The following is a 15,949-nucleotide window of genomic DNA, read 5'->3' as shown; positions in this document are numbered from 1 at the left end:
GATGGCTTCTGACAAACTCTATTTGTGTTTTCTAATCTCAGTGGCTTTGCCTCTCCTTGTAGGAACATTGTAGGAGTGTGGTCATTCCAGGGTTTTGTTCACTCACCCCTGGGCTTAGTCTTCTTTCACTGTGACGTGGAAGTGAACATGATTCAGCCGCTCTTCCATAGTCCCATCTGTGATGTGTTTAGTACACATCCTATCTGAAAGTTTAGAAAGGTTTGACATGTAATGACACCCTTCTGTAGTTTCCATTCCTTATGCTTTGTTTTCTAATTTTTTTTTCTATTTCTTATTTTGTGACTTGAGAGGCTTAGAAGATACCATATTCTTTGGTATAATAACACGGAGGGGTTAAGTTTCAACATATGAATTTTGGGGAGTCATAAGCATTCAGTTTGTTGCAGAATTCACCTGCTTTAAACTGGAAAATATAAAAGAATAGCAGCAACAAAATGCCAGCCAATTGAGAGCTGTGCCAGAATAGTTTTAGCTATTCATTTCCCAAATGTCTAAAATAATATATATTCAGAATTCAGTTCAAAATGAGATAAACATGTCAGTCATATTTACCTCAATACATGACTATCATTGATTCAGTTAATTTTTTATTTATGAATTTATTTCTAAAAAAAAAATCCTTCAAAGTCATCAACATTAGATAGCATTTAGTTGTATGTTTAAGAAATCCATTCTTGACTAGAATAGAATAATACGAAATTGAGAATTCTTGGTGTGCATCTAAGGGTAAATCCATTTTCCTTCCAGATGAATATGATGGGAGCATTTCTAACTTAAAGCATTTTCCTTGTTACAGCCAAGTGGTTGCAGAAAATACGCACATAGGGATCCTGGATTTGTTATCTGAGAAACACAAGGTTCCTCGGTGTTTAAACCAGTTAGGCAGCTATTCTTTAAATAAGCTACTTTTTAAACGTGAATAAAATGTCGCCAGAGTTTCTGGGTGTTTGTGTGTGGGGTGTCATTTACCTAATCGCCCAGGCCCCTCTCATGACCATGGTGGTTTGTCTGAAAATCAGGGAGTAAGCATGTAATATTCTTTGTTAACTGACAGTTTTCCTTTGTTGGGGCTGAGGACAGCTTGCATCTGTTTCCAGGACATTACTCCTTAAACAGATGTTCTATATCTTCTACTTACTGCTCTGTTTTTTTGTGCATTTTATGAAATGTTACATTGTATGTTTAACTGGAATGATTTTGTTCTACCAAAAGATATTCACAGAGAATCACATGATTGTATTTCTTAAATACATATAAAAAGTTAACTCTAGCTAGGTGGCCGATACCAATTTCCTTTTAAAAAATGTTTTGGTAGGGTTGATGGTATAAAGGGAAGGATTACGTTTCTTTGAAGTCATATAAAAATCCTAGAAAAATAGTACAACTCAGAAAACCTGGACATGAGTCTTAAGTATATCAAGTCTATCACTTGGGTCTTTGCCTTTCAAGTCTACTAGGGCATGAGGTATTTCTGCTCTTCTTTTGCCAAGAACATGCTCAAGTTGCTTTTGATTTGGTTTTCAAAGTTACAACTCAATATTTAAATTGCAAAGTATCCATAAATATCACTACTACTATGGTAGTACAAAAATACTCCCTACTCAATCCTTCTGTGTCAGAGATGAACACTGGACACTTCCTCTTGCTAAAAGGCCATTGTCATGTTTTTCTCCATCTCAGAGAAGACACATGGGGATGAGGCTGTTGTTCCTTTTTCATTCAATACTGCCATCCCTTCTTCCTGAAAGAAAATCTAGTTTAATACTTTTCCGTGAATCTATATCCTTCCCCCCTCAAAGCTTGAGGTTTTCTTTAGGATTCCGGCTTTAGACACAAAAGTTTGGCCATTCCATTTCTAAGGGTATGTGCAGAAAAGAGTTAGCACAGCAGGCCGGAGGCTACTTAGAAAGGACTGTTTGCAGGGTTGTCCCTTGGCTGGTATTTGGAAGCTTGGATTTCTGTTCCCACCATTTCCTGCCTAAGAGGGGCTCTCTGTGCCTGTTTATTTTTATGCAAGCAGTATGTTTTATGCAGAGCACCTGTTTCACTTCTGCGAGTCTGGAATTTTGGCAGAGGTTGTCCATGTGACCAGTCTTTGATGAAACCTTGGACACAGAGTCTCTCAAGAGTTTGTCTGGTAGATGATTCTATACACGTATTGCCACAGTTTGATGCTGAGGGAATTAAGGCCTGTTCGACTCCACTGGGAAGGGACTCTTGGAAGCGTGTATTTGGGTTCCTTTTGACTTTTTCACAAGTGCATTCACCTTTTGCTGATTTTGTTTTGTATCCATTTGCTTCAACAAGAGTTAGTCATGAAGACAACTATATGCTGAGTCCTGTAAGACTTCCTAGCAAATCACTGAAGTAGGATGCGGTCTTGGGGATCCTCTACATAGGAAAAATGATCGTTTACTATTTCCTACAATTTCTCTACCAGTAATAACAGTAAAAGCAAGAAAAGAATTAGTATCTTAATGACTTACAGAAATTTAAATGAAATGTCCTGGATTGTTAAACTAAAACCAATGCTCCCCAAAGGTATCCTTGGTAATTCTGAAAGTTCTAATGCTTAGTTGTTGCAATGTGGTTAGGGAAGTTTTCACAGAAGAGGGAATCCTTGAGTCTATGTTTATGTCTTTTTAGAGATGACCTCTCATTTTATAAAAAAATATTAATAGTATCCTAAGGCTATGCTATAGGATTCTAGCGGAATCAAATACTACTTTGTCTATAGAGCCTATGTAGATGGAAAGATAATACAAGAATACTTAAAAAAAATCTTGTTAATTTTTCTCTTTGATGCCATTGAAGTTATTTGCTGGAAATTTGTTGTGTGTGAGTGCATGTCTGCATTGCCTCAAAGCTTCAGGAAAGAGCACAGTTATAAAAAATCCATTAAATAAATAAATAGAGAGCAAAAAATCATCAGGACAGTCTGGGGCATTGTTGAATCTGTGTTGCGCTTTGCTAACAAGCATATCAGATTTTCTAAGATAATACCAAAGCTGAAGGCTGGTGATTGAGTATGTGGTAAACTTATCAAATTGCTTTTTATCTCTTAGTCTCAATGGAATAAGTATTGCTGATTTTTCACCTGTGAATGTGTATATAAAATATTAGTCTGCAAGCTGGTAAAACGTGGACAAAATAAGTTACTGCCCATCGAGAGCAGGCCAGGTTTTTCCTGTCATTTTTTGGAAGCATTGGTTTGATCTCCAGTGATTGCTTCTTAAGAAACCTGTTTTGTATTTCAAAACAACCAATACAAAACAAAAAATATAAACATACATGCCCTGGCACAAAGTAATATTGTCTGGATATCAATCATTGACAAGATTCTATTGTCTATAGTGAAAGACCTGACATTCACAGCCAATGGCTCAGAAATGACTTAGTTTGTAGGAAAAATTAGCCAGAGTTAGAATTTTTAAAAACAAAAAGGGTAAAGATGTGATACACTTTAGTTTTTAAAATCTACATTATAGTTGATTTACACACAGAAAGAAATAGTTTTTGATGTGTTATATAATTGCCTTTTAGAATTTTTTTCTTATTTTTGTTTTTTTTTCTTGTTTTATTTTGTTTGTGTGTTAGGTTGATTGTTTATGGGGTGGGAGGAGCTCCAGCTAACTTTGTTGTGTTAGTCTTTTTTGCTTTGTAAATAATGAGAGGCCTCATTTTCAGTTGTTCAAGTTAGTTTTGGGACTTTTCCCTGCTAGCCAACTTAATGGACCTGATTCACTCCCTCTCGGTGGTGCTTTATGTTTTATTTTAGTTTTATTCATTCATTCATAAATATCTTGAGGACAGCTCAGGTCTTCCAGCCATGGTCTGCCACACAGATTGTTGTCTCTCTTCCATAGGGCCTAAGGAGCTCCCCACAGCTCTTCCCTCATTCCCTCCTCCACAGAGGGATGTGCTGACTGAACCCCTCTCGCAGAAGCTTCTGTGTTTCCTCATATGAGGTCTTAACATCTGTGAGAACCTTTCCAGTGAAGAGCTGTCACTTCTCAGTGTTAACCCTCTGCTTGCATCTTTGATTCTAATACCCAACGGAAGTTGCCTTATATACCTCCTCTTAAATTACTATTATCAGTTTTTACTGATTAAATTTTACTTCATTCCTTTGAAAGTAAAAGAAGGTGAAAGTCACATCCAACTCTCCATGGAATTCTCTAGGCCAGAACACTGAAGTGGGTAGTCTTTCCCTTCTCCAGGGGATCTTCCCAACCCAGGAAGCAAACCCAGGTCTCCTGTATTGCGGGCAGATTCTTTACCAGATGAGCCACCAAGGAAGTCCAAGAATATTGGAGTGGGTAGTTTATCCCCTCTCCAGCAGAAATCCCAACCCAGGAATCGAATCGGAGTCTCCTGCATTGCAGGCAGATTCTTTACCAACTGAGCTATAAGGAAAGCCCAAAGGCAGCTTTTTACAACCTGTCACTCTCCCTACAGCTGTTATCATCTTTACTGCTGCTGAATGTCTGGAATGAATGCTAATTATCACCATTTTCTTACCACTCATTTTTCCTGTTTGTAAAGGTCTTAATTTTTACTATTTAATGAGTATCTCCAGTGATTTTCTACCCACTAAGTTCAGTGGCCCTGGTTTCCCATTATTCTGACATTGAACCTTGCACTTTGTTGAATCTCTCAATAACTTGTGTTCATTTTCCTCTTTGAAATGTAACTCTTTCTCTTCAGCTTAGATTTTGCTTTTACTTATTCCTGAACTTTAATCACTGTCTTATGCCTCAGAACTCTGCCTTTCCCTGTATATACTCACCCTTTGGAGAATTTAGTGATAGACTTGATTTTAGATGTTATACCTTTGCTGAATTTAATTCCTAATAGGTATTTCCAGTTTTGCCCTCTAACCTGAGCAGAACATCTAGAAAAAATCAATTCAGTTCAGTTCAGGCGCTCAGTCTTATCCGACTCTTTGTGACCCCATGAATCGCAGCACGCCAGGCCTCCCTGTCCATCACCAACTCCCGGAGTTCACTCAAACTCATGTCCATCGAGTCAGTGATGCCATCCAGCCATCTCATCCTCTGTCGTCCCCTTCTCCTCCTGCCCCCAATCCCTCCCAGCATCAGAGATTTTTCCAATGAGTCAACTCTTCACATGAGGTGGCCAAAGTACTGGAGTTTCAGCTTTCACATCAGTTCTTCCAATGAACACCCAGGACAGATATCCTTCAGAATGGACTGGTTGAATCTCCTTGCAGTCCAAGGGACTCTCAAGAGTCTTCTCCAGTACCACAGTTCAAAAGCATCAATTCTTTGGCACTCAGCTTTCTTCACAGTCCAACTCTCACATCCATACAAAACCATAGCCTTGACTAGATGGACCTTTGTTGGCAAAGTACTGTCTCTGCTTTTCAATATGCTGTCTAGGTTGGTCATAACTTTCCTTCCAAGGAGTAAGCTTATTTTAATTTCATGGCTTGAACAAATAAATACACAATAAACATTCACTGAGTATCTACTGAGTGAACATAAAGGTAGACTCAGCATGAACTTTTATATATATATTTGTAAGAATGACAATTTTTAATGCCTAAGTTGAGAAAACTTTCAACAAAAGAATGATATTAGAAATAAAATGATTTTCTGCCAACTTTCTCAGAAAAAAAGACAAAGGGGATTTTCTTTGTCCTAACATTTATTTTTTTTTTCCCTGTTAACATTTTTATTTTTCCAAGGTAACAGGAATTGTATACAAATGACAGTAGACCCTTGCCTCTTTATTTTTTATCTAAATAAAAGATAACTCAAAATGAATTCTCAAGAAAGAAAAAAAGCTATATACATAAAGAACTATATTTTCCTTCATCGTCTACTTGGAATCAGTAGTTGTGTTGCTGTCATAGAATCAGGGAAGAGGTTGTGATAAGTTGGAAGAGATACATATGCTGCTGTTATCATTTTACCCACAAACCACCTGCCATGCAACACATTGACAGCAGCAATGGCTACAGCAATTGATGGGCATTTCACATACACATTGCCCTGAGCTGAATTTTTGTCAACATAAATATGAATAACTCCTCCGTGTTTATTGCATTCTTCAATCACATCGTCTTTAATCTCTGTATCCCATCCAACTTCTTCTGTTTGAGGATTAAACATGGTAGAGAGTTGGAAACACTGTGTTGCCAGAGGTTGAACAGAGGCAGCTGCAGCTAACACTGAAGCTTCAGTCTGTTGGGAAAGTCTTGTTTGCAAATCTGCCACAGCACCAAACGCCAAAGAGCCACTCATTTGCAAAGCTTGCTGTGCTGCTGGCGGGATCTGCAAACCTGTACCCTCTGCAAGTCTTACCATTAACTGGAGACGACCAGTTGTTCCCAAGTCAATTCCAGTCCTTTCCAGTTCATCACTGTCCAAAAATGAGCTAGCACTGGAAGCATCAGTACGTTCAGTAACATGACCAACTTTCATGGGCCTTCCCGCTAGCTCAAATCCATCAAGTTGTTCCAAAGCTTTCTTGGCACATTCTGAATCAGAAAACGTAATAAATCCATATCCCCTGGATCGATCTGTTTCACTATCCATCATGAGCTGGATACTTTCAGTCCTTCCAAATGGCTCAAAAATCCCTTGAAGCATATCTTCAGTTATGTTAAAGTGTAACGAGCCCACATAAAGCCTCATAGGTCCAGCACTTCCCTTTTGTAGATTGTTTGCCATTGCTGCGGCTCTGTTTTTTTCTGCCTGTGATGCTTGTACTATGATCGGCACTCCTAAAACCCACTGACCAGTTAATCCTATTGCTAGAGGCACTGAGCTAACATCAACAAACTCCACATAAGCAATTCCTTTGGAACGTCTTGAATTTCTGTCAGAAATCATCCTCACATCACGAACCTTCGCAACTGTAGAGAAAAACTCTTCCAAATCCCTTGGCCGAATTCTCGCTGCCAGCTGCATGCAGAAAACAGTCCTTGCATCTCTTTCCTCAGGAGTGAGATTATTAATACGTTCCCTCACAGGGCTCTTGTCTTTTCTGAATGGACTTTTGCTTCAAGAACGTCGTCTGTAAGGACTTCTGTAGTAGCCTCTGAATCTGCGATCTCGCCTTCTTGATCGGCTCCGTCTCCTTTCTTTGCTTCTATTTCGCTTCCTTTCACGGCTTTAGCTCTTTTTCCTTTCTCTATCTCTACTTCGCTTCCGTTCCTTACTTTTGCTTCTTTTTCGTTCATGGCTACGACTTCTGCTCTTGCTTTTTTCCCTCTTTTTGGTACGTTCTTCATGGCCGTTAGCACTGCTCAACTTGTTCTCATCCTTCTTGTAAGGAGCCTCAAGCATTGCTTCAATATCAATATCGTCTGCCATTTTCTCTAAACGACTGTGCAGGCTTTCCGGGTCCCTGCGGTGCTCGTATTCAGAAAGAGGGGGTCTGTGGCTGCTGCTGCTGTTGCTGCTGTTAAGCCACTAGGCCCAGGCTGTGGTACCACCCAGCCCGAATTTTGGGCTCAGAGAGTGGACAGGCCCAAGCGAATCTAAAAGAGACAATGGGATTAGGGGAACCCGCGTGGGAGTTCAGGACAGCGGCTTTGGCAGCTCAGGATCCACCCCTCTGTTCTAACATTTATAATTTTCCATTTCACATTATGTTGACCTAAGTGCCAACTGAAATTGAACATCCTACTTTGATTAAAGTCAGAAAAGTCTAAGTAATAATGAATAAGCTTCAAGTTCAGTTTGAATTAGTTCCAGGGATGCCTAAGGGTAACACAGGAAGGGATACTCCAATTTTTTTCCATCAGTCATTTTTGTAAACTTTCATCAAAGAAATCAGATTTTAAAATGCCTTTTTTTCTATAGATGTAAAATCATCTCCAAAGTTTTTAAAAGTTTAGTCTGAGTATTCAAATGTATTGGGAAATTGACTCCTTATGAGCTTGATAATTTTAAAATGTGAGATTATTTTAGGTGTGGCTTGTGTGTGTGTGTGTAAAAAATCCTCATAACTTGGATTTTGGGAGCTTCACTCCAAAATGGTCTTATATTTGCTTCTGACAAACACCTCAGGGCTAAAGCTGGGTTTACATTAAATTTTTATCTCAAGGGTTTTCTTCATCTCTAAGGAACATTGGTTTAGAATCAAAATTTTCAGTTCCTTAGAGGTGCAGAAAACCCTTGAGAAGAAGTGAGACAACTGCAGACAACCTTTCATATCAGTTAACACTGATTTCATCATAAGAACCTTGGGGAGAAACCCTTGCCTATTTTAATTCAGAGAGAATTGCTCATTAATTTTTTCAATATGCAGACCATTTACTGTGTTAAATCAGTCTGATATGAAAAATGTTTGTTAACCAGAAGTATGTTGGTAGTATTTTACCTGTCAGGGAGTTTTTCAGCTATTACCATCAACTGTGAATTTTAGGTCAACTAAATGATCTGAAAGAAAGAGAAAGCAGAGGGGTAAATCCTGGAAAGAATTCCCTTTGAGTGCCTGATTGGAATGTGAAGCTAAAGATGAGGAAGAGAGGGTCTCAGTGAGAGAGGATGTTGGGGGCCTTGAGATGACATACTTTTCCCCTTTTTTCTTATTTTTGGTTTTAGGAGATTATCTGCCTTTAGTTCCACTAAGATGCAGTGAGGTGGTTTCACATGAAGCTCTCTGACTACCCTCTTTTTTTAAGTCTGACATTTAATTACATGGGCAGTAGCCTTGGCCTGTGTGCTGTTTTAATTCAGGGTCTTATCTCACAAAAACCTTAGCTGTAGACAAAATGAAAACATTTGTTTGGAATAAACAGTTTTCTCCAGTTTTTTTTTTTATATAACTCTTTTTTTTTTTTACATTTTAAAAGCATTGCTCTTTACAGACATCAGGCAGTTCAATTTGAAAGTGGTTTTAGTGACTGCAGATATGTTTTGCATCACTGCTGAGTTTAGAAGAGGGCAGCTTCCTAACTGAGCAGAGTTTCTTGCATCTTGAAAAAGTTTGGTCAGAGAATTGTCAACTTGGGACTTATTTTTATAGCTTAAAATATTTGATGATCTTTAGAAGAGTGCCTTTTCAAAAAAAATTGTAATGATTGGTGAGTTTAAGGTTCTTGCTGTGTCGTGAAAGAATTCGGAGATGAAGTGACAGTTAAGAAATGGATTTATTTAGAGAGGAAACATTCCACAGAGTGGGGGCCATCCCAGAAGGTGAGAGCCTGAAAAGATGGAGTGGTTAGTTTTTATGGGTTGGGTAATTTCATAGGCTAATAAATGGGAGAATTATTCCAATTATTTTGGTGAAGGAGTGGGGATTTCCAGGAATTGGGCCACCACCCACTTTTTGGGCTCCTATGGTTGGCATAGAACTGTCATGGTGCTGGTGGGTGCATCATTTAGCATATGCTAATAAATAAGTGGATATTGAGTCTCAAGGTCTAATGGAAGTCAAATCTTGTGCCATCTTGGACCTAGTTTGTTTTAACCAGTTTTTGTCTTATCCTATGGCTATGTCATTCTTATAAAGATTGTGCCCTGCCCCCTTCCCTCTTGTTTCATTGCTCCTTCAGAGACTTTGCCTCCATACTCTTATGAAGCAGAGGGATGGCCGTCCTTCTTCTGTAACTGCTTCAAGGCTAAGTATGGGCATTGACCCTGCCTGTCAAGGAATAGAAATCTCTAGATGCCTGATCTGGGGGTCCCAGAGGCAGGAGAACTTGTTGTAAGTGGGTATGGGCTGGAATCCTCTCATTGCCATCATTTTGATGTGGAACTGTTACAACAGCTTGCATAGTCTTTGATGATGAAGCACTTTTTGCAACCACATCAGAGTACAAAAATATCTATAAATAACAAAAGACTTAAAAGTCATGGTTAAACATCTGATTACACTGTAATCAATAAAGAAACTTGGTTACAATAACTAGAATTATGAATGATTATATTTAATTTAATATTCCAAATAATCCTAGTTAAATAATTTTCTTTAAAATACCTCAGGGACCCCCTAAAGCACTGCAGAGTTAGCTGGAAATCATAAGAACTTTCATTAAAATTTGATATTTGGGAAGCTTGTCAAAAAGTTTTAAAATACATGGTCAAATAAGACCAGAGGTCACTGTGGGACAATACTAATTTCTTAACCAAAAGGACAATAAAATATTTCAAAGGAAAATACAGACTATATCACTTAAAAGATAAAGAAACTTAAAATTTGTTATAAAGATGGTTCAGCATTTTAAGAAAACTTACTTTTAACAAGGAGAAAACCCAAATTCAGATTTTGTATCAGCTTACCTTTAAAATTCATTTACTCAGTTAAATTTATTCTAAACTTACTCAATCTTGACCATGCACAAAGCCCTTTCCCCAAGATCCAATTTCCACAAACCTTCCATCACTTTCTCTACCTATCACTTTGTTTTTTTCCATCCAGACACAATCAGAAAACAGACTTCCTTTTCTCTTGCTGCTACTGCTGCTAAGTTGCTTCAGTCGTGTCCGATTCTGTGTGACCCCATAGACGGCAGCCCACCAGGCTCCCCCATCCCTGGGATTTTCCAGGCAAAAATTCTGGAGTGGGTTGCCATTTTCTCCTCCAATGCATGAAAGTGAAAAGTGAAAGTGAAGTTGCTCAGTCGTGTCCGACTCATAGCGACCCCATGGACTGCAGCCCACCAGGCTCCTCCGTCCATGGGATTTTCCAGGCAAGAGTACTGGAGTGGGGTGCCATTGCTTCTCCATTCTTTTCTCTTAATAACATGCAATTCCACTCCTTATACTTTCTTTACTGAAAACACATATCCTGCTTTCCTTATAAGTTTTTTATAGTTACTTTTATTATTGACAAAGATAATGTAACAGAGAGAATAAGGTTTTATTTGATCTCTAGTAAACTTAGATGCAACTGACATACTTAAACTTAACACTGATGACTCTAAAAATATGTCTATATTAATCAGACCAACAATCTTAAGCCACCTTCAATACCAAATATTATAGTTTCAGTTCAGTTCAGTTCAGTCGCTCAGTCGTGTCCGACTCTTTGCGACCCCATGAATCGCAGCACGCCAGGCCTCCCTGTCCATCACCATCTCTCGGAGTTCACTCAGACTCATGTCCATCGAGTCCGTGATGCCATCCAGCCATCTCATCCTCTGTCGTCCCCTTCTCCTCCTGCCCCCAATCCCTCCCAGCATTACAGTCTTTTCCAATGAGTCAACTCTTCGCATGAGGTGGCCAAAGTACTGGAGTTTCAGCTTCAGCATCATTTCCTCCAAAGAAATCCCAGGGTTGATCTCCTTCAGAATGGACTGGTTGGATCTCCTTGCAGTCCAAGGGACTCTCAAGAGTCTTCTCCAACACCACAGTTCAAAAGCATCAATTCTTCGGCGCTCAGCCTTCTTCACAGTCCAACTCTCACATCCATACGTGACCACAGGAAAAACCATAGCCTTGACTAGACAGACCTTAGTCGGCAAAGTAATGTCCCTGCTTTTGAATATTATAGTTTAGTATTGAATATTTCCCAGATGACATAAACCAGAAATTCATTTTGACCAGTTTTATATTTATGAATATTTATATAAGCTATAAGCACTTACTTTTCTTTAAGCAAATTAAATGGAAGTCTTTTACAAATTAATTTTGGCAATACCATTGTCTACTAAAAAAAGATGCACAATGTGAGGGTTGCAAGTTAAGTTTTATTTGGGGGAAAAATGAGGACTGCACCCCAGGACAGAGTACCTCACATAGCTCTGAGAAACTGTTCCAAAAAGGTAGTAGGGGAAGGTCAATATATATGATTTTGGTGAAGGGGGAGTTCAGTGCAATCAAGCACTTATTTTACAAAAGGTTTTCTGCTAGTCACGAGGAGTTGATGTCATCATGAAGGGATTTAGTCCTTTTTTGGATATGAGGAAATGTAAAGATTGGGATTATGAAATCAGTTTCTGAAAATATGAAAAGTGTGTTAGTCAGTCATGCCTGACTCTTGTGCAACCCTATAGACTGTAGTTACCAGGCCCCTCTGTCCATGGAATTCTCCAGGCAAGAATACTGGAGTGGGTTGCTATTCCCCTCTCCAGAGGATCTTCCCAACCCAGGGATTGAACCTGGGTCTCCTGCGTTGCAGGCATATTCTTTACCATCTGAGCCACAAAGGAAGCCCCCAAAGACCTATTTAAACCATAAGGGAAGCCGCTTAAAGGGGCTTTAAGTCCCAGCCTTTTCCTCTAAAAACCTGGTAAGTTTTAGGAAGCAAGCACTGGCCATTAACAGAGATGGTTTGTGAAAAAGAAAAAAAGAAAAAAACTTCTCTTTTCTATTCCCTTTCCTGCTTCTCAGGTGGCAGTAATGCTAAAGAACTCACCTGCCAATGCAGGAGAAGTTAGAGACTCGTGTTGTATCCCTGGGTCAGAAGATGCCCTGGAAGAGGGCAGTGGCAACCCACATCAGTATTCTTGCCTGGAAAATCCCATGGACAGAGGAGCCTGGTGGGCTATAGTCCATGGGGTTGCCAGAAGTCGGACATGATGGAGCAAGTGACACACATACTTTTGTATGTGGGTGGTACCCCTGGGGCCTTGGGGCCATCTTCTCCCCACACCTTCCCACAGGTGCTCTGCCCAGCAGACAGTAGGGCTGGGTGCAGGTGCAGACATGGCAGCTGAAGTGGAGGGACCTGTGCCTCTAGTTAGAGATGGAGGGCCCTGCAGCACCCCCACTCGAACACAGTAAATGTGGGTCGTTGCTCAGGCGTGTACCCCAGGGGTGGGGCCATGCGCCTGACCCACCCAGCATGAGTTGCCTGTCCCGCCCTAACCAGGAAGGGTGGCAGAGAAGTCAGAGTGGACCCTGGAGGAGTCTGACCAAACACCAAAGTTGGCCAGTTAACCCTGGCCCACAGTGAGTCCCAACCACACATCTCGAGACCATCCACCACTTCTAATGCCCACCTCGCGAGGGAGTTCCCGAAGGGATTGCAGCTGCCATAACTGTGGCACAAACTCTGAGTTAGGCTGTTTTTTGTATTTTTACACCATTTAATCTGTTAAAGTGAAGTCAGTCAGTCATGTCAGACTCTTTGTGACCCCGTGGACTGTAGCCTGCCAGGCTCCTCTGTCCACGGGTTTCTCCAGGCAAGAATGCTGGAGTGGGTTGTCATTTATTTCTCCAGGGGATCTTCCTGACACAGGGATTGAACCCAGGCCTCCCACACTGCAGGCAGACTCTTTACCATTTGAACCACTAGGGGCTCCTGCATTGAATCTTTTAACAGTTAAATGGTGGATAAGGCAAACCATAGGCTCCACTGGTGGCAGTAGCTCAGTGATTAAGAATCCACCTACAATGCAGGAGATGTGGGTTTAATCCCTGGGTCTGGAAAATCCCCTGGAGGAGAGCATGGCAACCCACTCCAGTATTCTTGCTTGGGAAAATCCCACTCGCTAAAGTGACTGAGCACAAGGCAAACCCAGGGGGCAAAGACCCTGTGGTTCAGGTCCCTAGCTGCCTGTAAGGATGCCTGGAAATGTTCCTTGATATGCCCTGCACATATTTAATAAAAGTGGAACATCTAGGGGGCAAGGGTAGAAAATGCCTGGCAGTCTATGGCCATACCACCGTGAATGTGCCTGATCTCCTCCGATCTTGGAAGCTAAGCAGGGTCAGGCCTGGTTAGTACTTGGATGGGAGAAAATGCCTGGCAGATTCCTTTTTCTCTATTTCCGGTAGAGTAAGGCTCAAGAAAAGGGTGGAAATTAAGAGTGAGGTAGGGAGAGAGTGGGAGAGTAATTGTGGAAAGTAAGGGAGTGACCCTCAAGTGCAAGAGAGGCAAGAGGAGAGGCTGGGGTTTAGCAGATTCTCCTGTCGGGCTTTGCAGTCATGCTGCTGATGAATTTAAGGTTCTTGCTTTGTTGTGGAAGAATTTGGAGATGAAGTGATAGGTAAGAAATGGGTTTATTTTGAGAGAAAACACTCCACAGATGGTGTGGGCCATCTCAGAAGGTGAGAGGGAGACTCCAAATATGGCACTGTGAGTTTTTATGGGCTGGATAATTTCATAGGCTAATGAGCAGGAGAATTATTCCAGTTATTTTAGGGGTGGAGACTTCTAGAAATTAGGCCACCACCCACTTTTTGGCCTTTTATGGTTGCCCTCAGAACTATCATGGAGCTGATGGGTGTCCCATTTAGCATATGCTAATGTAGGAGTAGGCACTAGCAACCCACTCCAGTACTCTTGCCCGGAGAATCCCATGGATGGAGGAGCCTGGTAGACTGCAGTCCATGGGGTCGCGAAGAGTTGGATACGAATGAGTGACTTCACTTTCACTTTTCACTTTCATGCATTGGAGAAGGAAATGGCAACCCACTCCAGTGTTCTTGCCTGGAGAATCTCAGGGATGGGGGAGCCTGGTGGGCTACCATCTATGGGGTCGTGCAGAGTCGGACACGACTGAAGCGACTTAGAAGTAGCAGCAATGTATTACAATGGGCAGATAATGAGGCTCAAGGAATCATCCACCATCTTAGACCTAGTTGGTTCTAACCAGTTTTCATGATGTCCTGTGGCCATGTCATTCTTTTAATGGCTGCGCCCTGCCCCCTTCCCTCCTGTTTCAACTCTGAAGTGTAAAACTAAAAGCTTGAATTATCTTTTATTTACTCCAGTTTAGAAGTGTGTTGGAGAATATTGTTATTCATCTCTTGTCCCAGTGAGAGTGAAAGAACAGTGCTTTATTAGTATTCAAGTTGGAATGGAACATGCAACTTGGATCCAAAGGCAAATGTAGCTGCTTCTTTTCCCCTCATTTCTGATCTTGTGACCTTCTTGTACGGAAAGCTCCTTATGTGGAGGAGCCAGTGAGGGGCTAGAGTAAAAATTGTTTACTCTGAATGTTTCTTCTGGATGGAGCAGGTAGAGTGGAAGACTCACCCACCCAGTAGAAGCCCAGGTCGTGGAAAGTCAAATATCGCCCTGTCTCCCTCAGTGAGAAGATTCCTGAAGGCAATTCACAGTTGTAGCGGAAATAGAACTCACAATCCTAAAGTTGGTATTTGAACACTTTGTATGTTACCTTTTTTCTTGAAAAATATTTTATGAAGGTTGAATAAGACTTAAGTTAGTATTTGAGTTAATAAGTTTAGTCACTTCTTTTTTCTTACTTCTCCATCACCTTTAACAATTGCCCTTCAATGTCTATGAGTCAAAACCACATTTATGTTTTCTGCTAACTTGTGTGCAAGGGACAGAAACTTTTTATGTCTCACTGCTTTATGTACAGAACCTAGGTAGAGTGGTGTATTTCAAAGAGAAATAGTACTAAATATATACGGTTTCTTAATGTTCATGGTTGTGAAATGAAAAAATAGAATATTTATAATCCTTTGGGAAGCAGTGGTGGTCAAGCTGTGGAGTAAGCATGTGTGTATTAGATTTTCAGTTCTCTTGCAGACACAGTGACTAGTGGTCCTAGTTACTGTATTACTCCTATGTTAACAACAACAACAAAAAGCACCCATTGAGCAATTCTGGGTAATATTGATAACTTCAGGTTTGGATATGGGAAAAGTAGTCAGACCACGAATGACAGGAAGCTAGCTAATTCAAGATGAATAGCTAGTTGGGCACAAATTCATTTTCCCTTTGAAGAAAATAATAGCTCCTTCTTCCATCTAGTGTTTTTACTCTAAGTCTTAAACTATACATTTGTAGGAATAATGGATTGGTCATTTAGCTACCTAACTAGTCCAGACTTGGGGATTTGAAAATATTTCTTTTGTGTAGAATACTTGATCAACCTGATACTAATATCTGAAAGAACTGTTAAAATTTTTCTCTTATAAAAATAAAGATATACTTGGGGGAGATAGTTATTGGCTTTAACACAAATTTATATCTTGTCTTAAATGAATTTATTAGGTAATGTCCTAAGAACTTATTTTGATAGGATGAAGTG

The 15,949-nt window shown here is 40.3% G+C and overlaps 1 pseudogene; it reads right to left on the bottom strand.

The window, feature by feature from the left end:
• Window positions 1-5,690: 5,690 nt before the first annotated feature.
• LOC138441752 (RNA-binding protein 39 pseudogene) lies at window positions 5,691-7,444 on the bottom strand (annotated as a pseudogene).
• Window positions 7,445-15,949: the final 8,505 nt, after the last annotated feature.

Source organism: Ovis canadensis, chromosome 5 (assembly GCF_042477335.2).
Source record: "Ovis canadensis isolate MfBH-ARS-UI-01 breed Bighorn chromosome 5, ARS-UI_OviCan_v2, whole genome shotgun sequence".
Taxonomy (NCBI): domain Eukaryota; kingdom Metazoa; phylum Chordata; class Mammalia; order Artiodactyla; family Bovidae; genus Ovis; species Ovis canadensis.
The sequence above is the reverse complement of the archived record's forward strand: the minus strand, read 5'-3'. Positions and strand labels throughout refer to the sequence as shown.